Below are 27,271 nucleotides of genomic sequence, written 5' to 3'. Positions count from 1 at the left end.
CTGTAATAGGGCATCCATGGAGGTGCATTGGACCCACTGTCCTCTGCCTATGTCTAATTTCTTAAATGACATGTTTTATCAGAGGTTTTCACTTGTAGAAGCTTTTGGGGGATAATATATCTGTGGAGATGGACTCGGCACAGCATTGTATAGAGGCTGTACAGCTATACGGTTGCCTTTCCTGCATAAACTGTCTTACATTTACAATTGGAAAAAACCCTCTCTGCATAACTAGATTTTCTCATATACTACATTGATGACATCTTTTTTTTTTTAAGTAAATTCTTAAAGCCTGGAATGCTTGGTGGACATTGGCTAGACTAAGCCGGGCTATTTCCCATGGCTATGAACTATGGAGACTATTCACAAAGTCCCATTGTAGATTCAGCATTAATTGCCATCTAGCTCAATGGCTCTTAATGCAGTATCAGGTTGCATTATCATGAATAGACCTTGTTGAATAATCACAAGAACTTTGAAATACATTTTGTAGCTACTTATTGTTGTGCCTCATTGTAGAAGTCGTCAGGCATTTTATTCATTCTATACACCACTCGGTTAATTAATGCACCCCTGCCATGGAAAAGTCTGGGGTTCAGAATGTACCTATATAATATAACCAGTGCAAGTTGAACAGGCTACCACAGCAATGTGATGTGAGGTTTTTTGTTTTTTATAATCCTAAAGTAAACATGTAAGAGAAAAAAAAAAAAAAAAAAAGAAAGTGGAGGACTTCTGATCTATTTAGCATAGTGAAATAAAGCAATACAAGTATGTCCATGCTGAGTTCCCCGTCTGCCACGTGACCTTATCTCCTCTCCGACAGCATAGTGAAAGCTGCAGCCAATGGACGGCGGCTGACTGGTTGCAACAGTCATGCGACAATGTGCATCTACAGACCATTTTAAGGATCTGTGTACAGGACGTCTTTTATTAGATGTCTCATCGTCTTTGAAGATTCTTCAGGAAAACGTCAGCTGTGTTTTTCCTGAAGTGTCTTTGTGGACATCCTTTGCGGTGGCTTTTATGCTTGTTGTGTGGATTTTTTTTCACTCCAAATATAACAGTGATGGCTACAAAACTTAAGCCACCAGAAGAATGGTCAGGTCCCTTCCTTTAGGTGCGCCACAGCTTTCGAAGCCAAGTAGTTAACAGATGTTACTAAAGATGAAACGTGCACAGCAAATATTTTTGATGTTGCAGTCAGGGCTGTGGAGTCGGTATAAAATGGACCAACTCCGACTCCTCATAAAATGTATAATAAATTGGGTACATTAGTTCAATGCAGTTTGTGGGGAATATTTTTTTCATAAGAATTTGGGAAAGTTATGAAATGTCCTATTCCTGATCTAAGGGTCTAGACTTTTAGCTGAGATGAATCTGTGCTGCAGTAAATTTATCACTTAAACATGAGCCATATATGAGGGAGTCGTGGAGTCTGTGTCATGGAAATTGAGGGGTCGTTGGAGTCGGAGGTTTGGCTTACCGACTCCACACCCCTGGTTGCAGTGCTTATATTCATTCTTTATTGGCCTTTTTTTTTCCCAGGTGGAATATGCCTGACAGATGCCATGTGCACATGCCCTAAAAAGGATGTGAAGCTTTTCCAAAAGTGATTTTAAATTCCTTTTATTCTTAAGCTGCGTTCACACACTGCGGTCTTTCCAATGCTTGCCTGCCCAATCACTTGATCTTGCAGGGAAAGTAACTGTTTCCCTGCAAGATCAAGTGCTTGTGCAAGAAAATAGTGGAGAGACTGCAGCGGGCACAGGGCTGCTGTGGTTTAAAATGGCAACTTGACTGCAGCGTGTGAACATAGCAGCGCTACATTTACACGTTCAGCATTTTACATCATTATTTGTAAGCCAAAACCAGGAGTGGGTGAAAAATGTAGAAGTGGTGACGTGTTTCTATTATACTTTTCCTATGATTTTGGCTTAGTTCAGTATTTCTATGACTATGTAAATGTAGCCTTATGATTATTTAGCTAGTATTGGGACTAATCTCAAATATTCCACCGGGCACACCCATGGAATGGTTTGCATATTCGCATGGATATTTGGTGGACAGCTGTAGTTCACTTGTCGCATTCTCCCCCTGACACACAGGGGTGGAATCCTAAATCAATTAAAGTCACAGTTTTCATGACAACTGTTTTGGAAGCCATATCTTAAGTTCTGCGGCCGTGTGATCTGATACCTCTGAGTTTTGCTCTTCCTGCGCCTATTTCATTAGTCCCTGCTTGACAACGGCACAGCAGATTGCACTTCAATAGAGTGAATAATTTATAGGTAGCTCTATCACAACAATGCACAATGGCAGCTTTTATGCCTGTCTAATTATGGAATGAACGATGGAGCATTATCTGGCATTTTCCACTGAATTAGCAAAACCAGATACTCCGGGAAAGAACCTGGGCCGGTCTATAGCAGACATGATCTCCGTATAGTTTAATGTGACCAGAGATCTAGGACGAGAGAGGACAGCATGTTTGTTTAGCGCTATTGAGAGCTCTTCATGGGTTTACAGACACATCACTGGGCTGAGAGCTTGATGCCTCTACTGCCATAATGAAATACAGATAACATCTGACAAGTGTCCAGTCTCACTGAGTCAGTATATTCTTTTTGCATGCACAATAGGAAAGGATAACGTAATGCACCTCATAATGCCATGTTGTGTAAGTGCCCCAAGATCGTATGCCCTCCTTGTAATGTCCATCATCCCACATGCAGCACAGTCACCAAAGTCACTCATCTGGTGCCTTCTCTTTCCTAATACATCTTTTATATCTAGGTGCTTCCCAAATTATGTAAGTGGTATTGGACTTGGCAGTGTGTTTGACGTACATCAAGTTCACAGGTTAAACCGAGTCTGACAGTATAAACGCAGCTTTCTAGGGGATAAAGCCCCTATAAAATTGACACCTGTGGTGTTCTAATCGCTACCTCAGTTACACAGAAACTGAAGTTTATCATGGGCTAATGTGTACCCTGGGTGTTGCCGAGAGGCCCAGTGCCCTATTCCTCCCACTTTAGCATGCCCCCGCCTCTCTCGCTGGTGATTGACAGCACTGGCTTGCCTGAGTTTTCTCTGAATACACTTCTCACTCGAGTCTATGTGCTTAGTTTATATTGTCGAATCGGCTGAACATTCCCTTTTAAGTATTATGAAAAGATAAAAATATATATATTATAAATAAATAATAATTTATTTTTTTTTTATTTTTTTTTTCGTTTAGATGTATAATTACACAATGCAGTTGGCCTCATATATTTGTGACACCAAATTGCTGGCGCTCGATGGCTTTCTGGTGCCTGACATGCATTTTCCATCAGCTGGCACTTTCCTTTCACACAACAAGAACATCTGCGGGCAGTGACATCATCAAGTCATATAATGGGATAATCGTCAGGACTTATCCATTATTTATGTGCATTTCATACAAGATATCCCTAATGTCATTACTCCACCCTGAGGGTGGATGGCTGACCTCTTAATACAGTGAACACCTTGTGCCAGTACACTGGATGTCTGCTAATGATGACATTGGTCTCTTACAACGGGATAATTGTATTCTCCCTATTCATTTACTACATTAGCCATTGTTTCTAACAGACTTGCATTTAGATTAATTGTAGAATCTAGTTCCTCATCATACTTTCCTCTGTATTATTTGATGACCTTGATTAACTTAGGCCTGAGCATACACTGCAGGTTTTATTTGTTTGTTTTTTTCCTACTCCGGTTTGTTAAAAGGTTCCCTGATGCCATCAAAGTGAATGAGATTTCTGTAGTGTCATGGACACGTTGCTTATTTTTTTCCTTGCAGATTTCACCCATACTAATGAATGGGGAAGAAGCTTCTGCAAAAAAAAAAAAAAATGCCTATTTTACACTACGTTTTTCCTTCCAAGAGATGCAGAAATGGGGCGAATACTTGTGCACATACCATAATACTCAGCTTGTATTTCATGGTAAAACAAGGACATCCTTAAACTAGCAGCTCTTAAAATTAAAAATAGATTCTTGTTGGAATACGTGACGGTTCCTACAACTTTAAAGGCAAGCAGCTGCATGTAAGTAAGAATCTGTAACTTCACTGAGTTCAGATGATGGGAGAATCTGGCCAGACCCAGCCCCCTGTGCTGCCCCCTCCTCTCCTCTCTAGTGTAGTGGTTGATGCTAGCAGTGTGGGCTATGCCAGCCAGTCACAGGAGACAAGCTGCTGACTGATCTCTTTTTTTGGCACTGAAGCCTGGGCTTGTTGGAAGTATTATCAGATACAATGGCTCCAGGACTGGTAGAAATGAAGCTTTGTTGATTAGTGCAAAGCCACAGATCTGCGCAGGGTATCCGTCATCCACCAACACCCTGAAGGTAAGAGGATCCCAATTGACCAGGTTAAATATGTTCCCATGCTTTAGTTTTTGCTCTTGTATAGTATAAAGTGAATGTTAATGTTGCTGTCACACAGAGCTCTTGTTGGCGTGACACTGAAAAATCTGACAGGAGGTTCATACAAAGCCTGAAAATACTGTGCTGTACAGGGACCTGTGTGTGTGTTTTTTTTGTTTTTTTTTTTGCGATCAGGTGCGCCCCCCCCCCCCCCAAAAAAAAAGACTGCATTGTAATAATAGCTGCTGATAGTGTGAAAGCTAAGTGACAAGTGAGAAACTTCCTATCTTAAAGTTGTAAAGCAATAAGCCTGCCAATTTATGAAGTGATGCATTCCTATTTCCATGTTACTAAATAGATTTGATTTCCCTTTTTTTTTTTTTTTTTTTTGAGCAAATAAGTATGAAGTCAAAAATTACATGTATGATGTTAAGAAAGACATGGGCCACAGATGACTGGCGCCAATTGTTATTATTTTTTTTATTATAATGCAAATTCTTTCATTTAAGGTATGTATACATATTGTGGGATGTGTATATACTGGAGTTCTGTTTTGACGTCATGCTAAGAACCTGGAAAGCGTTGCTTTTTCACACTCCCAGCAAAGAATTATTATTTGGCTTGGTTTGTTCACATTAACAGATTGTTTCATTTCAATTTACAATAATCAAAATATATTGAAAACAAGTTTTTTTTTTTTGTTTTTTTTCTTCATCAGATTAATAAAGAAGGCAAAAAAAAAAATGTGCAAAATCACGCACTTTTATGACAAATTGCTATGGGTTTGTAATTCAATCATAATTTTTTTTGGAACATATTTTACTTGTGGGTATTGGCCATGCAGTTTTTACAACGCAACACTGAGACAATAGGTGTTAAAACTCGTGTTGTATGGCACACTGCTGTAATGTAATTATCTGGCATAAGAAGCTGAGCATTGACATCTCTAGATCGTCCCTTTGCACTTGGTTTAAGTAACCCTGAAACATGCAAAGAGGTGTGTGTGTGTGTGTGTGTGTGTGTGTGTGTGTGTGTGTGTGTGTGTGTGTGTGTGTGTGTGTGTGTGTGGTTTTTTTTTTTTTTTTGTTTTTGGGAATTCCAGGTGTATATAAAAAATTATATCCTTGAGTCATTTTTGGAGAACTTGGCACAAAAAAAACCCACATTGGTGCATGTAAGTTAATGATGAATTTTGTGCAAAATTAAGGACTTTTTTTTTTTTTTTAAGTTTAAAGCACCTTTTTATCACAATGACACCTGATTCTTTAAAAATGTTGCACCGCTCCTTGCAAGATCCGAGTTGTGATATGGTACCCATAGCGCTGTTCTGTCTAGATTTGCTTCCATTTTCATATGGAATTTAACATTCTGAGAAAAAACTGAACATAGTTTCTTAGTTTTTAGCTATTTTCTTCTACAAGCACTAATTCTAATAAATATGAATATCACTGGCATATGTAGGGCAGCACGGTGGCTCAGTGGTTAGCACTGCAGCCCTGGGGTCCTGGGTTTAAATCCCACCAAGGACAACATCTGCAAGGAGTTTGTATGTTCTCCCCGTGTTTGCGTGGGTTTCCTTCCACACTCCAAAGACCTACTGATTGGGGCTCACAAACTAAATTCCCTATGGGGACAGTACCCATAATGTCTGTAAAGCGCTGTGGAATTAATGGCGCTATAGAAGTGAGTAAAAAAAAAAAAAAAAAAAAAATGGCAGCCAGCAGTTTGTTTGGTACTCTGTATGCCACCATACAACCTCCTGCACATCACTCTGTCGTACCAATATGGCCTTAGAGGAACATAAACCTCCAACTTCTGAAAGATGGCTCTGAACACTCTTGCTGACAAGTATCTTATCTAGATACAGGAAAGGTGGGCCTCGGTGTTGCCTGTTGGGTGGAGTAGAGAGAATGTTTCATATCCTTTAGTACATTAACTGAATGAATCCACAATCAGTGTTTTGCATTACCACAGATTTTCGTTTTTAAAGCCACAATCTATATAGCGGTAGTTGGGTGGGGAAGGTAGTGTGAAGTTTCTATACTCAAAGGCTACGTTTCCATAATGAGCTTTTAGCAATTTTTGTGTGATTTTTGCTGCTTAAAAAAATGCAACATCTTTCAGTTCCAGCAAAATGGATGAGGTTATAGAAATATCATGCCCCCTGTACTTCTTTTTAATGCAGCGTAAACTAATCTGCGGTGTGTTTCAAGTCCGCAGCATGTCAGTTTCTCTTGCGGATACAATGAGTTTTTTGTGTGGAATTTCCCTATAGACTTGCATTACATGTGGAAATTCCACACGTATAAAAAACACACGCGTCTTAAGTGCGTTTCCATGGCAGAATCGCATAAAAAACTCATGTAATACACACGTGACTGTATCAAAGTTTTGTCAAAGCCAAATACCAGGACGTATCAAACATTTGAGCTTTATTTAAAGCATGATACACCAACAAGAGACAAAAATCACAGCGATTAAAAATGCACACAATAAGAAAACGCCGGTAACCCCACAACATCAAAAGCTCACTGGGGGAATGTAGCCTAACACTGTTGCTTTTTGGTAAAACGGAGACTATTCTTTTTGGGAATGTGCCCGCTATCATTTTCAGGCAGATTCTGCCTGTAAGGGCCCCCGCTCCCACTTGCGATTAAATCAGACAAATGGAATCCGATTAAAAATAGGATTGCATTTGTACCAATTTAATCCTATGCTTGTGCTCTCAATGGCTTTTTTTTTTTCCCCTGCGTGCGGAATTCGGATCGCACGCACCCATATAAGCCGATAGGTGTGTGTGAAATGTTGATGATGGGTGATATCTGAGTGCAGTGCCATTTACCGCCGACGCAGGCAATGGAGGAGATGGAGAAATTAATTTCTCAGTCTCCTCCGTAGCTGTGCTGCGATCCTCTCATGCGAGAGGATCGAAGCACAGAGCGCTGACATTCTGCTCCTGCTCGCTAGTGACTCGGCCTAACCCTCCTGAAAAAGCGTCATAAAACTACCACAAAAAATAACCTAATATACAGCAATGTAAAAACCACATTGCTGTGCACATATTCAGTCTTTTGCCGCTAATTATAGTTTAAACCACAGGGGAAAAAAGATGCCAGTGTCACAAAACCTCTGCAAAATCGCCAGTGAAAGCACTGCAGGAAAGACCAGCTGCTTTTTCTAGTAGAAGTTCCTTTTCTCCAATGTGAAGAAACTGCACCAAGGGGACCCCGCAGATTATCACTGTTGCTGCTTCTTGTGATGGATCCACCCGCCTGACGTCACTCTAAGCCAGACGGTGCACATGATACGGATCTACCCTTTGCACCAGCGTGACGTTCCGCACCCCCCTAGGAAAACCTTTTGGCTATTTGTGCCAACAACTTAAAGACCTTGTATGCACATACCTTTTTAAGGTCCTTTTTAGTTGGGTCGATAATTGACAAACTAGCGCTCACAACCTGATTATCTGCCCATGTAAACGTGCTGCCAATCGCTCAACAAACAAGCAAAATACTTTTTCCTCAGTTGATCAGATCATTTATGTCAGCATAAAAATGGTTGAAGGGAAGCACAACGCTTCGTGTAACTCCCTATAACCCCATAACGACCGATGCGCATTTAAAACGGTAACCGTTAAAGAGCCTTATCGCCGTTTTAAAACGAGAAGAAGTGTATAGCGCCGCCCCGCAGCTGACATTCCTGGACTGCTTTGCACACTCTTGGCATTCTCTTGATGAGCTTCAAGAGGTAGTCACCAGAAATGGTTTTCACTTCACAGGTGTGCCCTGTCAGGTTTAATAAGTGGGATTTCTTGCCTTATAAATGGGGTTGGGACCATCAGTTGCATTGTGCAGAAGTCAGGTGGATACACAGCTGATAGTCCTACTGAATAGACTGTTAGCAGCTTTTTTTCTTGCCATAATACAAACTCTAAGTAAAGAAAAAGGAGTGGCCATCATTACTTTAAGAAATGAAGGTCAGTCAGTGCGAAAAATTGGGCAAACTTTGAAAGTGTCCCCAAGTGCAGTTGCAAAAACCATCAAGTGCTACAAAGAAACTGAGGACCTCCCCAGGAAAGGAAGACCAAGAGTCACCTCTGCTTCTGAGGATAAGTTTATCCGAGTCACCAGCCACAGAAATCGCAGGTTAACAGCAGCTCAGATTAGAGACCAGGTCAATGCCACAGACTTCTAGCAGCAGACACATCTCTTCAACAACTGTTGAGGAGACTTTGTGCAGCAGGCCTTCATGGTAAAATAGCTGCTAGGAAACCACTGCTAAGGACAGGCAACAAGCAGAAGAGACTTGTTTGGGCTAAAGAACACAAGGAATGGACATTAGACCAGTGGAAATCTGTGCTTTGGTCTGATGAGTCCAAATTTCAGCAGCAGAAGGGAAAGAAGGGAGACACAGATCCATTACTAGTGGGTAGGCGGAGCCCCATAGGATAGTTCACCTCAGATTTATAAAAATTGACGACCGGCCCCTCCAGCTTAGGCTCCTCCTACTCCCATGTTCCTCAGTTTTAAATTTGAGGTCGCAGAGGATAGTCGCTGCCTTTGCAGCTCCTCAGAAGATTTTATTATTTTTATCCGGAGACCTGGACCCCCTGTGGTCTAGGGGTCTCAGCGCTGCTGGGACCCCTGACCCTCCCCTGGCGGATCTGCGTACCCCCTAAGGAGGTCCTCGCAGAACCCTGCTGGCCCCGGGGGATACAGGGCGCTCCCTGGCGGAGACGCACACCGCTCTTGTGGGGTCCCTGCGCGCTCCGCCGTGGGGGGGAGCAAGGGCAACGGCGGCACACATCCCTGGGGGTCCCTGTGGCGCTCAGCTGGGTAAGTGCTCTTATGGAGTGCGGCAGCCGCTTTCACTGTATATGTGTTTTTGTGGTGACTGCTGTTTTTTTCTGCTTGCAGGGATTTCTCCTCTGCATGCAGCGCTTGATCCTCGGCGGGCAGGGGAGCGGGGACGGAGGATTCACGCGCTCTGTTCATATTCGGCAGGGGGGCGTGGCTTAACGTCTCTCTGCTGCCAGTCTGTGACAGGAAGTGCCTGGAAAGCGCACGCTGGAGATGTCCCAGCCCCTTCTTCTTCCGGCCAGCGTCCATCCTCGTGCAGCATCTCCTACTCCCTGCTCCCTGCTCTCATCACACCGAGAAGAGCAGTTTCTACGCCAGCTGGTGAGTCTCTCCTGCCTTATAGGCAGAAAGTTCCTTCTACAGCGCAGAGCACTTTCCTTATGTCCTAGCTGACAGGGTGTGCTGTATACGGCGCTGCTTGTTCACATGCTGAGATGGCTCTGACACACACCTCACAAAAAGGGTAGTGTGGATCAGTAGCGTTAACCCCTTCTGAACGGGGTCTGGCCCATCAGGCTGTTAACCCCCTCTGGAGGTGCACCCTTCTGGGATCAGATGGTGCTTCTCTCTAGTGTGTCAGGTTAACTTTTGCTCTGCAGGCCACTGGGGTAGCTTTTCTCCTTCTAGGAGGAGCTTTAACCCTTCAGTGTCGGGTTATTTTTTGTGCAAGAACAGGCTGTGATAGTGGAATTTACACATCCTTGGTCACTGCACCCATTGTAAGGTTATTACCCCTTATCCGCGACGCTTGCAACTGTGTGGGGGCATGTCGGATCAGGGACCAGGGGGCACGGACCTCTCTCCCGGTCCGCTTCAGGATCGGTCACGCGTATCTGATACGCCGGGGTCTTCAACGGCGTCGGGTTCGACGCTAGTTGGGGGTCTCAGTGATGTTAAGGTGGAGGCTCTCACTCGCTCCATTGACAGTCTGTCTGACCTCCTGGGTCATTGGGTCTCTGCTAAGTCCCAACCGACGTCTAGAAGCAAGAAGCGTCTCAGGCCTGGGGCGGCGCCGTCTCCTCCGCGCAGTGCGTCGGAGGCTTCAGAATCGCCGACAGACTCTTCTGGTGAGATCTCCGATTCTGATGAAGAGAATCGGCGGGGTCGCTCTGCTTCGCTTTCGGGCCGCGTGGACGCTTTTGTTGAAGCTATGCGGGAAGCGTTACAACTGTCTGAAGAGGTGACGGAGCGCCCTGGCAAATTGGCCCGGCTGTATCAGGAGTCGCGTCGGGCTCTCTCGACACTGCCGATGCACGAGGAACTTAACAAGACAGTGGAGAAAGAACGCCTGTGTCCGGATAAACGTTTCCAAGGGGCACGGTTGTTTGATGCCCTGTATCCCTGTTCCACGGAAACTATCACTAATTGGGTCCTCTCTCCTGAAATGGATGTGCCATTGTCTCAGCTGAGCAAATCCTCTTTGCTTCCTATTAAAGGGAAGGCGAGTCTCCAGGACCCGCTGGACAGAAGGACGGAGTCAGCGGCAAAGTCCATCTATGAGGCTGCGGGTCACGGATTCCGAGCGGCCTTGGGGGCCATGTGGGCTGGTGAGGCTTCACTGCGGTGGTTGGATCAGCTGCGGACGGCATGGCAAGATGGAACTCCGCTGTCTGAAGTGGAAAGGCTCTTCCAGCTCTTGGCAGGGACGCAGTGCTGGATACTACTGCGGTGATGTCCAGGGCTCAATCCTCGGCCGTCTGTCAGGAGAGCACTGTGGCTTAAACAGTGGACCGGTGACGCAGTATCCAAACAGGGTTTGCTGAGTCTGGCGTACAAGGGAGGTCAGCTGTTTGGTTCGGACCTCACGGAGCTGATTGCTAAAGCCAAGGCCAAAGATACGGCCTTGCCGCAGCGAAAGGCAGCGGTTACTACGTCCGGCAGGTCAAGTGCCGGCAGTGGTCGTCGGTCCTTTCGGCCCCGGGGTCGGTTCGGTCAGCCTTCTTGGAGATCGGATCGTCCCTCGCCTTCTGGAAAGAAGTCCTCCCAGAAATCCCGTACTCCCTGGAAACAACATTTCCATCAGGACAAGCGGGAGGTTGACAAAAAGCCCGCTAAGGCGGACTGACGCCAGGAACCCTCTCGAGGGCTCTCGGGTGGGAGGTCGTCTTCTACAATTCGTGTCTCTTTGGGTGTCACACGTATCGGACGCCTGGGTGATGCGGGTTATGTCAGAAGGTTATTTCATAGTTTCATTCTCGACCCCCGGACAGGTTTCATCAGTCGCGCATCCCGTCCGAGCCCAAGCTAGCTGCCGCTCTGCTGCAGGAGGTCGACTCTCTTCTGCAGCAGGGTGTGGTGATTCCGGTTCTGCCAGAGGACCAGGGAAGGGGGTTTTACTCCAACCTTTTTGTGGTTCCCAAAAAGGAGGACAAGTTTCACCCTATTCTGGACCTCAAAGATTTGAATTTGCATGTCCGGACCCGAAAATTCCGTATGGAGTCTCTTCGCTCCGTCGTGGCGATCCTGTTGCAGCACGATTTTTTTGGTGTCGATCGACATCCGCGACGCCTATTTACATGTCCCTATCGGCAGGGCTCACCAGCGCTTCCTGCGGTTCGCCATAGGTCAGTCCCATTACCAGTTTGTGGCCCTACCATTCGGGTTGGCCTCGGCGCCCAGGGTTTTTACAAAGATTATGGCGCTCCTTCGAAAGCAAGGAGTTACGATTCTCCCCTACCTGGATGACCTGTTGATTGTGTCATCCACAGCGGAGGAGGCGGTAACGGCTCGCAATCTCTCCCTTCAGCACCTGGAGGTCTTCGGGTGGCTGGTCAATTGGAAGAAGTCGTCTTTGGAGCCGTCGCAGTCAATCCTGTTCTTGGGGATGCATTTCGACACGGTCCGAGCGGTGGTGTCCCTGCCTCCAGACAAACAAGCGAACCTTCGACACCATGTACAGGTTATGAGGTCGGCAATGGCTATGCCCCTTCGGAAGTGTATGCGCCTTCTGGGTCTGATGGTGGCAGCAATGGAAGCGGTACCTTTTGCGCAATTTCATTCCCGGTGTCTCCAAAATCTTATTCTGACCCGTTGGGACCGATCGCCGGCTTCGCTAGATCGCTGTGTCGGTATCTCCTGCAGGGTGCGAGAGTCTCTTGGATGGTGGTTACGTCCGGAGGCTTTATCCCTGGGGAAATCCTTCCTCCTCCCACGGTGGTCGGTCATTACCACCGATGCCAGCCTGACTGGCTGGGGGGGGTTTGGAACGATCTCTGGGTTCAGGGGGTCTGGTCGTCAGAGGAGTCGTCTCTGCCGATCAACATCCTGGAGTTGAGGGCGATTTTTCTCTGCCTCCGACATTGGACGATCCCCTTGAGCGGTCTGCCGGTCCGGATTCAAACGGACAATGCGACAGCGGTCGCATATATCAACCATCAGGGCGGGACAAGGAGTTCCAGACTCATGATGGAGGTCTCTCAGATCATGGTATGGGCCGAGTCCAGGGTCCCAGCCATCTCCGCGATTCACATCCCAGGAGTGCTGAATATCACGGCGGACTTCCTCAGTCACGAGCAGGTGGATCCCGGAGAATGGAGTCTTCATCCGGAAGTTTTTACACTGCTGTGCTCCCGTTGGGGGACTCCCCAGGTGGACTTGATGGCATCCAGGTTGAACACCAGGATTCCGACGTTTATGTCCAGGTACAGGGACCCAGAGGCTGTGGCGGTAGATGCTCTGGTGGCCCCGTAGATCAGCTCTAACTGGTCCCACGTGTTTCCGCCGGTATCCTTGCTTCCTCTGGTCATCCGGCGGATCAAACTCTAAAGGATTCTGGCAATTTTGGTGGCGCCGGATTTGCCGCGGAGGGCGTGGTATTCAACGCTGGTGTCTCTTCTGGCGGCGCCTCAGTTTCCACTGCCTCTTCGCCCGGACCTGTTATCCCAAGGGCCCATTCGTCATCCGGACCTAAAGTCGCTTCGTTTGATGGCGTGGCACTTGAGACCGAGATCTTGACCCATCGTTGGTTTTCGGCCAATGTCATTGCCACCTTACGGGCGGCCAGAGGTCCAGCTACGACCAGGATTTATCACAGAACTTGGGAGGCCTTCTATTCATGGTGTTCTGGATAGTCAAGGAACCCAAGGGTTTTTTCCATCCCCAACTTCTTGGCTTTTCTGCAATGTGGTTTGTCCAAGGGTCTGGTGGTTGGTACCTTGCCGGGTCAGGTATCTGCACTATCTGTGCTTTTTCGGAAGGCTATTGCCTCGCGCAGGGATGTGCGCTCGGTTTTTCGCAGGGTTGCACGTCCGTTTCCGCCTCGGAGGGCGTTTGTGGCTCCTTGGCGGCTCAATCTAGTCTTGGAGGCTCTTCAGCATGGACCGTTTGGGCCTATGGATTCAACTACGCTTTACTTACTTTCTTGGAAGGTGGCCTTCCTGGTGGCGGTCACCTCCTTGAAGGGTTTCTGAGTTGGCGGCACTGTCTTGCTCGCCCCCTTTTCAATCAGGACATCGTGTTGCCCTCCCTCTGTCAGAATCCGAAAAGTCTAAAGGAGCGAGCCTTGCACTCGTTGGATTTGGTGCGGGCTTTGAAGTTCTATCTGTCAATCACGCAAGGGTTTCGGAAGTCGGACTCTTTTTGTGATTCCTGCTGGTCGTCTGCGTGGTCAGCGGGCCTCCAAGGACACTATAGCTCGGTGGATACTTTCGGCTATCCTGGAAGCGTACCGGCTCAAGGGCGAGCCTTGTCCGGTTAAGGTTTGAGCTCATTCCATGAGAGCTGTTGGTTCGTCGTGGGCTTTTCAGCAGGGGGCCTCGGCAGCGCAGCTCTGCCGGGCGGCTACCTGGCGCTCCGTTCACACTTTTACTAAATTTTATAAAGTGGACGTGAGTGCTTCCGCCGATGCGGCCTTGGGACGCAGGGTCCTGCAGGCGGCGGTGGTTTAGGTTATCTCTTTATCTAGTTTCGGCTCTTGTTGCGCGCTTGACTAAGTTGTTGGGGTATTGGCGATTCTGCCACTGTTTCCCACCCTTGAGTTCTGGACTGCTTTGGGACGTCCCACTAGTAATGGATCTGTGTCTCCCTTCCTTCCCTTCTGCTGCTGAAAGATGGATTTTGGTAAGACCTTACCTGTAAAATCCTTTTCAAGGAAGGAAGGGAGACACAGCATCCTCCCATGGCAGAAGTGCATTATTGTCTTCCAGATGCGGCGCGACTCCTCTCTGATGGCGGTCATCTGGGCAGGGGTCGGCGCGCTAGGGCTCTGTTCCAGCATTGCCAGCTCATCGCAGTTGTCAGGTCCAGTAAGTAGTGCCTGGGACTGTGTGTTCTTTCTGTTATATGCATAACCTGTTCTCTCACATTTCTGATTTTTCAGAAGGGGTTGTGTTGTTCCGCTGGTGTTATCTGCTCTTCCTTAGCTTGTGTACGAACTGAGGAACATGGGAGTAGGAGGAGCCTAAGCTGGAGGGGCCGGTCGTCACTTTTTATAAATCTGAGGTGAACTATCCTATGGGGCTCCGCCTACCCACTAGTAATGGATCTGTGTCTCCCTTCCTTCCTTCGCTGAAAAGGATTTTACAGGTAAGGTCTTACCAAAATCCGTCTTTGAGATCTTTGGTTCTAACCACCGTGTCTTTGTGCGACGCAGAAAAGGTGAACGGATGGACACTACATGCCTGGTTCCCACCGTGAAGCATGGAGGAGGAGGTGTGATGGTGTGGGGTGCTTTGCTGGTGACACTGTTGGGGATTTATTCAAAATTGAAGGCATACTGAACTAGCATGGCTACCACAGCAACTTGCAGCGGCATGCTATTCCATCCGGTTTGCGTTTAGATGGACCATCATTTATTTTTCAACAGGACAATGACCCCAAACACACCTCCAGGCTGTGTAAGGGCTATTTAACCAAGAAGGAGAGTGATGGGGTGCTACGCCAGATGACCTGGCCTCCACAGTCACCAGACCTGAACCCAATCAAGATGGTTTGGGGTGAGCTGGACCGCAGAGTGAAGGCAAAAGGGCCAACAAGTGCTAAGCATCTCTGGGAACTCCTTCAAGATTGTTGGAAGACCATTTCCGGTGACTACCTCTTGAAGCTCATCAAGAGAATGCCAATAGTGTGTAAAGCAGTCATCAAGGCAAAAGGTGGCTACTTTGAAGAACCAAGAATATAAGACATATTTTCAGTTGTTTCACACTTTTTTGCTAAGTATATAATTCCACATGTGTTAATTCATAGTTTTGATGCCTTCAGTGTGAATGTACAATTTTCATAGTCATGAAAATACAGAAAAATCTTTAAATGAGGTGTCCAAACTTTTGGTCTGTACTGTATATATACAAAAAGTACACATAATTGGTATTGCCGCGTCTGTAAACCTGTCAATCCATACGGCAAACACGTAAAGAAAAGAAAATAATAAACACCCCAAAAAATGTTGCTTTTTCATCATACTGACACACTGACACACACACACACACACACACACACACACACACACACACACACACACACACACACTTGAATAAAAAGCTATCAAAAACTCATGTAAAATAACTCGAAATTGTCCCCCCAAAAAACAAGCCCTAATATGACTCATTTGGATAAAAAAGAAGTTGCAGCTCTCAGAATATGACGATACAAAAAAACATGCATTTTTACTGTGTGCAGCAAAACATAAAAAAACAAACATAAATCTGGTATCGCTATAAATTGCACTGACCGAAGAATAAGGCATCAGCAATCCTTGTACTGCTATTTGTTCATTCTGCCTCCAAAAAAAAACAGAACACGTTTCTCCAGATGTCATGGGGCTGGAGTGTCAGCAGTTCCTGCAAGATGAAGGCATTAACGCTATGGACCGGCCCGCCCGTTCCCCAGACCTGTATCTGATTGAGCACATCTGGGACATCATGTCTCGCTCCATCCACCAACGTCACATTGCACCACAGACTGTCCAGGAGTTGGCAGATGCTTTAGTCCAGGTCTGGGAGGAGATCCCACAGGAGACCATCCGCAACCTCATCAGTAGCATGCCCAGGCATTGTAGGGAGGTCATACAGGTACGTGGAGGCCACACACAATACTGAGCCTCATTTTGACTTGTTTTAAGGACATTACATCAAAGTTGAATCAGCCTGTATTGTGTTTTTCCACTTTAATTTTGGGAGTGACTCCAAATCCAGGCCTCCATTTGGTTAATAAATTTGATTTCCATTGATGATTTTTGTGTGATTTTTGTTGTCAGCTCATTCAAATTTGTACAGAGCAAAGTATTCAATGAGAATATTTCATTCAGATCTAGGATGTGTTATTTGAGTATTCCCTTTATTTTTTTGAGCAGTGTATTTATTACTTCGAAATGTGTCAAATAAAACCACATGTTCAATAAACTTTTAAAAATGGACATCTTCTTTACACGGCAGCCCAGGAGGTATCTACAAATTCTCCTCCTCTTCATTCCCATCGGTTGACAGCCCGTGGATTTTAATTTGTCTGTCGGATAAGACCCTATTTGCACTATTTTCTTCCTAGTATTTTTTTATCTAAGTCCCTAAAGAAACATGTTTTGTAAGTTTCTTCAAAAAAGAGAAATTACTGCTAAACTTTTAACCCTTCTAACATATAACAAAATAAAATGACTTTTGAAAAAGTAGGAATATGGGAAATGTTAGTCATGCTATAAAATAATTAATAACGAACTAGTTTAGAGGTTGTCCACTACTTTTACATTGATGACCTATCCTATGTGTAATCATCCAGGGTTTGACACCCGTCACCCCCGCTGATCAGTTGTTATCATGTCAGCGAAGACTGCCACCAGCAGTACTCGCTTGCGGAGCTGGCCTTCTACTTGTAGTGGCTGCCGCAGGGTACTGCACTTCCGCCTCCTATTGATTTGAATAGGAGGCGGATGTGCAGTACCCTGTGGCAGCCACTACAAGTAGAAGGCCAGCTCCGCAAGTAAGTACGGCTGGTGGCCGTCTTCGCCGACATAACAGCTGATCGGCGGGAGTGACGAGTGTTGAACCGTGGCTAATGCGATATTTAAGACCTATCCTAAGGATAAGTCATCAATGAATAAGTAGTGGACAACCTGATCTAAAGATAAAAAGTTAGAAAATTGCACTTTAAACTGTTACTAGTAAATTTAGGTCGACACATTTTCAAAATACAATGTGTCATGAAAAAACAGTCTCAGAGTTACCGGGATATGTTCTATTCCACATGAATTGACACTGGTCAGACTTTAAAAAAATTTGGCCTGTTCATTAAGGTCAAAATTGGCTCTGTCACTAAGGGGTTAAAGACCTTCAATGCATAAGTGAGACCTGTGTAATGTTTAAAGTGGGTTTTCTGGGACTACAAAATTGATAACCTATCTGATTTTAAAGGTGTTGTCTAGTTTAGAAAACCCGTTTCATGTATTCCTTTTAGGGCCTTTTAGGTTAGGGTGCTTTCACATTGTGTTTTAAGCACCCGTTCAGTGGCTCAGTCAACTGCACCATAGACTATAATGGTGCCAACTGTGTCTGGGTGTCCACCTCCAGTAGGCGTACAAGCTCGAAAATTATGCACAACAGAGCTTACATTTGTCTGTCAGCACCATTATAGTCTATGGCACTGTCGGCTCATGCGTTCGAATCCTGTTTTGCAGGGAGTGCAGATATAAGCCCCAACAGGGCTACTGTAGAGGTGCCTGAATGCAGTGTGAATGCTCCCTTACTGGGGGTCTTCTATTGAGAAGCCTTTATCTTTTGGCGAGAGGCTATTTAACGTCAAACACTCTGAAGTTCCTGTTCTGTCTTGTATTTTCCAGATGGACCATTAAGTGAAATGAGCACTTTGTTAATCTGGTCATACACACTAGATGGTTGTCAGCTGATGGCAACCTTTTCTTTCTCAATCCCTGTGTATTCAGTAGAAAGAGAGAAGAAAGTCTGTCCTGAGAACAAAATGATTGAATGTACTTAAACCATATTTTCCCCCGACGTAATCAATCGAGGGTTCAGCCAAATTTTAACTAATGATAGGTACTCTTAACCAGAAAGCATTATCCAAACTGCAGAACCCCATTTTTGGACAAACTATAAGCAAAAAATAAACAGAATTACTTTATTGATCTAGGATGGGGGTCCCCAACCTGTAGCTCAGGAGCCACATGTGGCTTGCAGGCCCGTGATGTTGGGCTCGTTGCTGCTTGCCACCTTGGTGCATTAGCACAAAGTCTAGCAAATTAATATTTTGTGAGTAGCCCTGCACAAAAGAACAGATCTGAATGTGCATATTCTGGTCTTGGAAGTTTGGAGATGATTTTTGTATGGTAAGCTGGAGACGGGGTGATGCTGTCAGAGGAGGTGCTTGAAGCTGGATGCAACCGTATGGTGGGAGTGATGTGAGAATACTGAATTGGAGGTATTGTGGGAACCTCTGGATCTTGGTGTACTGCCTCGGAGCGATTCTGTGGAAAAGCTTTGGCTATCATTATACTGGTAATGGGGGCTCTGTGTGTCGCTAGTGTGAGAGGAGCAGGAGCTGAATGTGGTCCTCCAGGGCAGAAAGGTTGGGTACCACTGATCTATGGTATTCAAGACCTGTGGGAAGAGTAGTGGTGCTGGTATGCTTGTCAATAAGACCCGCAGCGACTTAAGACCATTACCACAAGGTGTCAGTATATATTTCTAATACAATTAATCTAAGTCGCGCCGGTCTATTAGACACGAGAGGGTAAGTATAAAAAAACTAGATTTTATTTTTAAATGTGATTAAAACGAGGGGACAATGAAGAATAATGTAAAATGGTACCCACAGGATCATGGGTATCGGATCTGGTTGCTGGTGGAGATGGTAGTCCTGTTTATAAGACTCTGTGGGTAGGATATTAGTCCTGTTTTTAAAGGAAGGAAAGGGAAAAATTAGAACCCTATATAGTTTTATTAGAAATGCACAAATTCCAGTTACAGATGTACCTGGGGGTAGGTGTAGGTACTGTGACTCCTCCAAAGGGTCCTAAGGAAGGGCCTTCATAGGTCCTGGGTGAGCTCTTTGGACTGTAATAGAGGGGGGTTAATTTTGGCAGTCTAGGAACGTAGTAGATAGTGGGGTGAAATAGTTATGAGAGAGTCAGAATAACTTTAACGTCCTGTTGGTTGTGTTCTATATTCTGGATATTACGTCCGGATAGTGCTGTTATCCTAGGATGAATAGGATGAATTTAGATCACATATGTTATGCGTAGATATTATAAAGGTAGTAGGTGGCGGTGCGAAGTTATTGGAATAAGAGGGTAATCACATGGTAGTGGTGTTGATATGGGTCAGGATCGCCAAGTGGTCAGGTTGAGTTGGTACCTAGCTCAGGCAGAGGATTCTGGGGTTACAAAGATGGAACTCGACGTACAAGGAGGGCAAGGGAAAAAAAGGGGGGGGGGAAGAGGGGGTTTAGGATCGGGTATCAACCTGGTGAGCTAATAGTGTAACCCCTCATGGGGTTGGGACTGCTGTTAATGATGAGGGGGATCTGAGCGTTGAGATAACTTGTACATGCAGTAGACCGGTAGTCCTTGGTGGTACACTGGCTGGTGAGGGTCAGTCTCTCTCTATCTATCTATAAAATTATATTTATTCCTACGAGCGTACGGCATCATCGGCTGTCATGTATGCGTGCTGTGAAAAACACAGGTCCTTATTCAGATGGTGTGGGTTTTTTATTTATTTTTTTTCGTATGTATCCCACTGTTGTGCTTGTTTTTGAGAGACAAGAGGGCCGTTTGCATACAGAATTGCTAGGATGAGAGTACAGTTTTACTATAATGGGGTTTGTTGTTCAGATCACTATTTGCACATTCCTAGTATGACATAATATTCAGCAAGAAATAAACATTGAAGAAAAAAAATAAATCTGGTGCCTACTGTACAACATCTTTCAACTACAATATACTATGTCCTTCAATGGAGACATATCCTATGTGGTGGTTATTCTGTTTTAAGGGTCACTTTATCTAATCAAACTTGTATGTCTCTAGGCCTTATTCATCAACCAGTGCATTATATGTGCTGCATAAAAGTATATTCAGAATTTTATTGGCCTGCAGCACCGTTTTTCCTCCTGACTTTGCAGTGTCTTCACTTCATGTGACTTCCATCCATAGAGTTCATTTTGTGTTTTGATAACTACATATCTAAAAATACTTCTTGTAGCTGATGCATCATCATGGATATATAAAGTTAACTGGTTCAGGCCCAGGGTATTTTCACCCTTCAGGACAGACTCATTTTAACTTTGGTTTAACAGCTGTACATTTTGTAGTAGTTTTTCATTTTTCTATCATAGATTTTTTTTTTTTCCCATGACCGATTCATAGACATTAAACGTTTGGTCAGTACAAATATATACAGTAATAATGTACTGTATATAATTTACTATGCAGTGTTTTATTCCACACCCGCTTAAAATGTTTGCACAGTAAGAATTCCTACAAAAATAGAAGTATTGGTAGTTTTATTTTTAGCAATTAACAAGATGCAAAGTGAATTAAATAATATAATAATAATAATAATAATAGTTTATTTTTATAGCGCCAACATATTCCGCAGCACTTTACAAATTTTAGGGGGGACTTATACAGACAATACAGAATAAGCATATCTCATATCGAACGGAGTGAGGGCTCTGCTCGCGAGCTTACAGTCTATGAGGAAGTGGGGGAGACACAAAAGGTAAAAAGTACATATATTGTATAATGCAGCCTTGATATACTGAATAGGATAAATAATAATACATGGACTGGTCGCCAGCCAGTATGTGTGCAGTCCTGACAGAGGCTATTATGTGCATGGTTGGTTTGAACCCGAAGTTGAAGAAGATTTTAATATGGGGGAAAGCTGGGATGGACAGAGTGTGTTTAGGTGATACGCCAGTTTAAAGAAATGTGTTTTTAGGGTTCGCTTGAAACTGTGGGTATTGGGAATTAATCGAACTGTCCTGGGTAGTGCATTCCAGAGAATTGGCGCAGCACGTGAGAAATCTTGGAGACGGGAGTGGGAAGTTCGGATTATGGAGGATTTTAGTTTCAAGTCATTTGCAGAACGGAGGGCACGTGTAGGGTGGTAGACTGAGACAAGGGAGGAGATGTAGGGGGGTACTGAAGCATGGAGCGCTTTGTGAGTAAGCGTGATAAGTTTAAAACGAACTCTATATTGGATGGGCAACCAATGCAATGACTGGCACAGGGAAGAGGCATCTGAGTAGCGGTTGGCGAGGAATATGATCCTGGCTGCTGCGTTCAGGACGGATTGGAGAGGGGAGAGTTTAGTAAGAGGGAGACCGATTAGTAGAGCGTTGCAATAGTCAAGACGAGAATGAATAAGAGCGACAGTAAGAGTTTTTGCCGAGTCAAAGGTGAGAAAATTAAAGGAGTTGGTCACTACTTTTTATGATTGCCCCAATTGATGGACCCTGTGACCCTAAGTGTTTTTTTTCTAATTGCTTCCTGCTGCCATTTTATGAGCGCAGCTCACAGGCAAGCAGGACATCAATTCTTTTAGGTACACTTGAACAGACTTTTGGAAGGAACCCTGCAGGGCAATTGTTCGAAGCATCTTGGAGAACTAACCACGTGTGATGAGCGAGCATGCTCATTGCTCGATACTTTATTTGTTTCGCTACTGTTAAACAGCCAATAAACATGCAGGCATTGCCTGCCATATGCTGTAGCCATATTGGCTACTGCCATTACTGTGACTGGCCAGCCACATCACTGCATCAGGTCTTGTATAAGACCCGGTGATGCGATGCTTGGCACACTGTCATCTGGTAGCCGTTCAGAGAGTTGAACTAGGAGGGGGAGCTTAGATTAAAGCAGGCATATAGGCAGTGTATAATTACTATTGCAGAACTTGCATACTGTTGCTGCACCATTTAAAAAAAAAAAAAAAAAAAAAAAAAGTACTTATCAGGGCTGCATATTGTCCTTTCTCTAGTAACACCCCGGTTACCTGCATTCTGTGTAGGGATAGTTTTGGATTAGAGGCATATAGGCAGGGTTTATTGCCTTAGTCCTTCTATAGGTATACTGATGCTGCAACCTAGAAACTATTTTTTTATGTATGTGTGCCCCCCCCCCCCTTTTCAGCCCTTTCACATAGTGCATAGGCTTTGCCAGTCTAGGAGTCCACTCCTTAAAAATTGGGGGAGAAAATGTTGTCTGAGGCCCTCCTCTCCTGTCTACCAGGGTGTATTATAAGTGCCTCCTAATTTTTGGCAGCCCTTGCACTTTCTGCATAGACTTTGAGTCTAGGAGTCCCACTACCTAACAATTTTAACAGACTATGTATGAGGCCCTCCTATATGTCTAATACAGGGTGTATCGGAGTCCGTCTTCCCGCTAATTTTTGGCAGTTCTTGCATTGTCCGCTTTGGCTTTGTGAGTACTTCGTAAATTAACTCCTTAACAACATGTACGGCACATGGCATGTCTTTCCCTTTTTATGCGGGCTCCAGCGATGAGCCTGGACCTTTCCGGGGACATGGACGTCACTAGTCCCACCCATCGGCGCCCCTGTCACATGATCGCGGGTAGCGGATGGGTTGGCATGACAACCCGGGTTTTTTGCCCCTTTTCAAAAGATAACAGTAAAAAAAATCAAATATACACATTTTGGTATCGCCGTGTTCAGAATCGCCTGATCTATCAATATACAAAAGGAATGATCTGATCAGTAAATGTTGTAATGAGAAAAATAAATCAAAACGCCACAATTACGTGTGGTTTTTTTTTGGTCGCCGCAATAACTGGTTATCAAAACATTGTATCTACCCCAGTTTGGTATCCAATAAAAGATCGTCAGCTCTGCCCACAAAAAATAAGCCCTCACCTGGCCCCAGATCCCGAAAAATGGAGCCGCTACGGGTCTCTGAAAATGGTGAAAAAAAAAAAAAAAAAAACTTTGGCTTTTTTTTTCACCACTTAAATGAAAAAGAACCTAATACATGTTTGGGATCTACGACCTCTTAATGACCTGGAGAATCATAATGGCAGGAAAGTTATATCTTGTAGTGAACATGGTAAAAAAATAAAAAGTGTGGAATTGCAATTTCACTGCAATTGGAATTTTTTTTCCAGTACACTATCTGTTAAAACCAATGGTGTTGTTCAAAAGTACAACTTGTCCTGCAAAAAAATAAGCCCTCACACGGCCATATTGACCGAAAAATAAAATAAAGTTATGTCTCTGGGAAGAAGGGGAGCAAAAATGGAAAATGGCCCGAGGGTGTGAAGGGGTTAATCGTGATGCGTTTGACCATGTCACACACACCACATGCCCAGATAAGGTAGTAAAATGTTTAAAATTACGTTTACTGGTGGGTGTAGTTTTATCCCCCCCCACTATGTCATCTACTCTACTGTAGTCATAGGCGACTGGGAAATACAGTGAGTGATGGCCCAACTATTAAGAGGCAGAGAAGGTGAGTTTTTTTATTTTCCCTCATATACAAGTAATTATACAGGAAAGAATGTTTCCTAACTTTTTTTTTCAGTAAAATCCATTTTACCTTCGGTTTTGTATGTTTTTTTTGTCAGTCCATAAAAGTAGAGTAATAATCTGACCACATTGTTCCCAACAGCAATTTGGGAGTCAAGAGATGCGTCCAGGGGTCTTCCCCATCTGCTCCCATCCATTTCAGAGATAATATTTATTTTTTTAATTTCCCAGCCCTCCTGTTAGGGTCTTCTGGAAAAATGCTTGCGTTTCCCATTTCTTCCATTATACTTGGTACTCAAGCCCATCTGAGCGTCCGACCTGCTCGATCCGAGAACTAAGCATTAGAGCATCACTGCTAACCACAGACCTGTGTACGTAGGCTTGTGCAAATCCCTCTTCATGGAGCCCACTCAGACTCGATGTTACTAAGATCAGGGTTCTGAGGGCCACATCATCACTTCCAGTGAAACTAAAAGGTTATTTTCTGTCACAAATGCATATGGTTGGAGAGGGTGTTGAAACCAGGAATGGAAGCATGATTATATGGATTTTCCTGTTTTTGTTTTTTTTGTTTGTTTTTTTTTTTGACACCAGGTAAGTGACACAAAAATGCAGTTATCTTTGTATATTCACTTCTGGTCTTTCCTCTACACTGAGCACTTTGGATGTTGTAGAAGAGCTTATATGTTCTCATTTTTATGTTCTGATCCTACATTGTCTTCTACTGTACATACATGTCTAATGCTATGTATGTAACTAATGGGTTATTCATCCATTTGGCTATACACAGACTAGGGTGGCCCATTACACTGAATGGGGTGGTCCATTACACTATTATTGGCTTTGTCTGATTTCTTCATGGCTCTAATTTTTTTTTAATTATCTGCTTTGTCTTGTTGGATATGAAATTTAAAAATGATTGTGTGGTCTATTATATGTGTGTATATTAACATTTTTTGCTTATTCCAAAGATGGGATATAATTCGTATAATAACCCTAATTACTTTGAAGCCCACCATTAGTTTTCTTTGTACATTTTATTATTGCATCCTTTATTCCATGGCGCTTTACATGTGAAAAAGGGGTATACATAACGAAAACAATTACAATAATCTTGAACAAAAACGCGACAGCGACTGGTACAGGAGGAGAGAGGACCCCGCCCGCGAGGGCTCACAATCTACAAGGGATGGGTGAGGGTAGAGCTGGTCGTGCAGCGGTATGGTGGAGCGGTGGTTACTGCAGGTTGTAGGCTTTTCGGAAGAGGTAGGTCTTCAGGTTCCTTTTTGAAGTTTTTCTCTGTACTCGAGAGTCTGTTGTGTTGGGGTGAGAGTTCCAGAGCAGAGGACAAATCTTGTATGCATTTATTTGGAATGGTAAAAACGGGCTGCAAAAAAACATGCTTGCATATATATATATATTTTTTTTTTTTTGAAAGATGTAACCATTTTAGCTTTTTTTTTTTTGTTGTTAGGTTTTAGAAAGGGACAAAACCCATGATGCCACTTTTTTTTTTTTTTAAAAAAAGGTTATCAGCAGATTACCCAGGTCCAGCTCCTATCTTCCCTGGCATACAGTTGATTCTATGGGAAGAGTTAGGCGGCTATATAACTCGAATGAGGATCGCAACGCAGTGCTCGGACTGACCGATGACTCTCCCAACCAGAGCGTGACTGCAGCATAGAACGGCCTGTCCAAGCATTGTGTTTCGGTCCTTGGCCAAATAATATGGCTGTCTGACTTCCTTAAAGTAAAAGGCCATTGCCAGCCAGGGGTTTATGCTGCAGTAGCTGGGGAAAATCTATGCCAAATGTAAGGTATTCGTATGCACAACCTTTTTCTGGTCTGTGGGGTGGGCAGGCCAAAGTGATCCAAACAAGAAAATAGAATACTAATCAGATTCTGCACTAGGCACACAGTAATGGCTTTGCTTGAATCCAGCCTCTATGGCAAATCTGCTAATCCTTTTTTTTTTTTTTTTTTGTGGCTTCCTTGGCATACTGAATCATAAAACAATGACTTGAAGAGATGTTTTAATTACTTTACTGCAGTAGCTCCAGCATCCTACTAGGAAACTGTATTGACAATGCCTGCTGTGAGCTCCACTTATGATGTTGAAGGTATACAAAATAGAGCTTGAAAAGTACAGAATACACTAGAGGCAGCCATGTATATGCATCTGCTCCAATCAAGAAACACAAATGGCTAATGCAAAGCGAACACATAATGTATCACATACGTCAAGGGATCCTAGATTTCAGCTAGGGCGTCTTTATTATAAGCTGTAATGTTTAAACGATAAGTACCGTGGAGGAAATGTATATACACCGTGTCACCATCAAACTCTATATGTGCGGTTAGTCTCTACAGGATCATGCTGTACGCAGCAGCTGCTTCAGGCTTTTGTACAAGAGTCTGTCTAGGAGCTGTAAGCACAGCATTTTCATTCTCCACTCTTTACAAATCTTTCAACTCGTAATAATTTGTAATCTAAAATTTTTACTTTTGGCAAGTGCAAAAAGTGCAGGGGTGGACATACCATTGTTGCAGCGTTAAGGCGGCCACTATCCTTCAAAGCAGGTGGAATTGTTTATTATGAGCTGCTGGACAGTAAATTGTTCTTGCTCAGAGGTCCGCTTCTATATTCACTCCTGGACCAGTGGTTCTAGAAGTCTACACAAAGAATTGCAAGAGCTTGGTGCTTCTCTCTTGATTCTGAGGTTCAGTTGCTGGTAAACATTCAGGTAGAGAAGTTACCTGATCAAACACAGGGGACTGTAAGCCACAAAGGAGCAGATTTGCTTTCTCATTGCCTGTTTAAAATGCCGGCAAATTTATTATTTATTATTATTTTGTATTCTGTATGTATCTCAGCACTAAGTGGTCTTTGCCACTAAACTTAGAAGTAATTTTTCACCCTGCCTGAACTTGTAAGTTGTGTTCAAAACGGAATACTTTTTAGCAGTTAAAACTAATTCCTCTGTTCAGAATGAGGATTGAAAAAATAGTCTAGTTACAATTTTGCGCCCATTTGAGGAGTTGTTTAGTCTGTGAAAGTCATGTCTCTGCCTAGGAAATCCTATACCTGCTGGGATATGGCCTGCATCAATGGCAGGAAAAAGTTGATGCTTATTGGTTTGGGATGATCTCACAAAGTTTTGTGAATGATTTTGCTTCTTTATTCCCATAACGGCTGCCATCAGAAATTTTTGACCTCCATACAATGAAATTGCAAGGGCTCTGTGGGACCTTGTCAGTAAACCTCTCCTCCATTGTCAGTAATCAAAATCTAAACTTTTTTTATTTTTTATTTCTATAGCTTAAATTGAACAAGCTTATGGACTGTATACACAAATAAACCCTACGTATACGGATAGAATAAAGCGCATGCAAAATATAGATCAACAGTGAATAAACCTGTCACAAACCGATCGGAGCCACGTGCCCCTGATCCTTGCTCACAACTTCCGTGAGTTCCGGGTTTAGGATAATGTGAAGCGAGCTTATAAATTTTATATATTTATTTACTCAAAAGAGCGATGCTAGGTACAATATATACAAGCGGTTACAAGATATATATATGTC

General features: G+C 44.1%; 1 protein-coding gene across 4 annotated transcripts in view; it reads left to right on the top strand.

Moving 5' to 3' along the window:
- The window catches only part of RIPOR2 (RHO family interacting cell polarization regulator 2), a 193,168-nt gene that overhangs the window by 17,200 nt on the left and 148,697 nt on the right, over positions 1-27,271 (top strand). The window contains exon 1 of one of the 4 annotated variants that reach the window (XM_073678863.1): positions 4,169-4,380. The exons of the other annotated variants lie outside the window; for them this stretch is intronic. The gene's annotated coding sequence lies outside the window, so the exon portion shown is untranslated. Of the gene's footprint in view, positions 1-4,168; positions 4,381-27,271 lie in introns of those variants that run through there. 4 annotated transcript variants of the gene reach the window in all.

Source organism: Phyllobates terribilis, unplaced genomic scaffold (assembly GCF_046119375.1).
Source record: "Phyllobates terribilis strain yellow unplaced genomic scaffold, ASM4611937v1 Scaffold_4__5_contigs__length_816908805, whole genome shotgun sequence".
In the NCBI taxonomy this organism is placed as follows: Eukaryota; Metazoa; Chordata; class Amphibia; order Anura; family Dendrobatidae; genus Phyllobates; species Phyllobates terribilis.
Note: the sequence above shows the minus strand (reverse complement) of the source record. Positions and strands in the feature narration are given on the sequence as shown.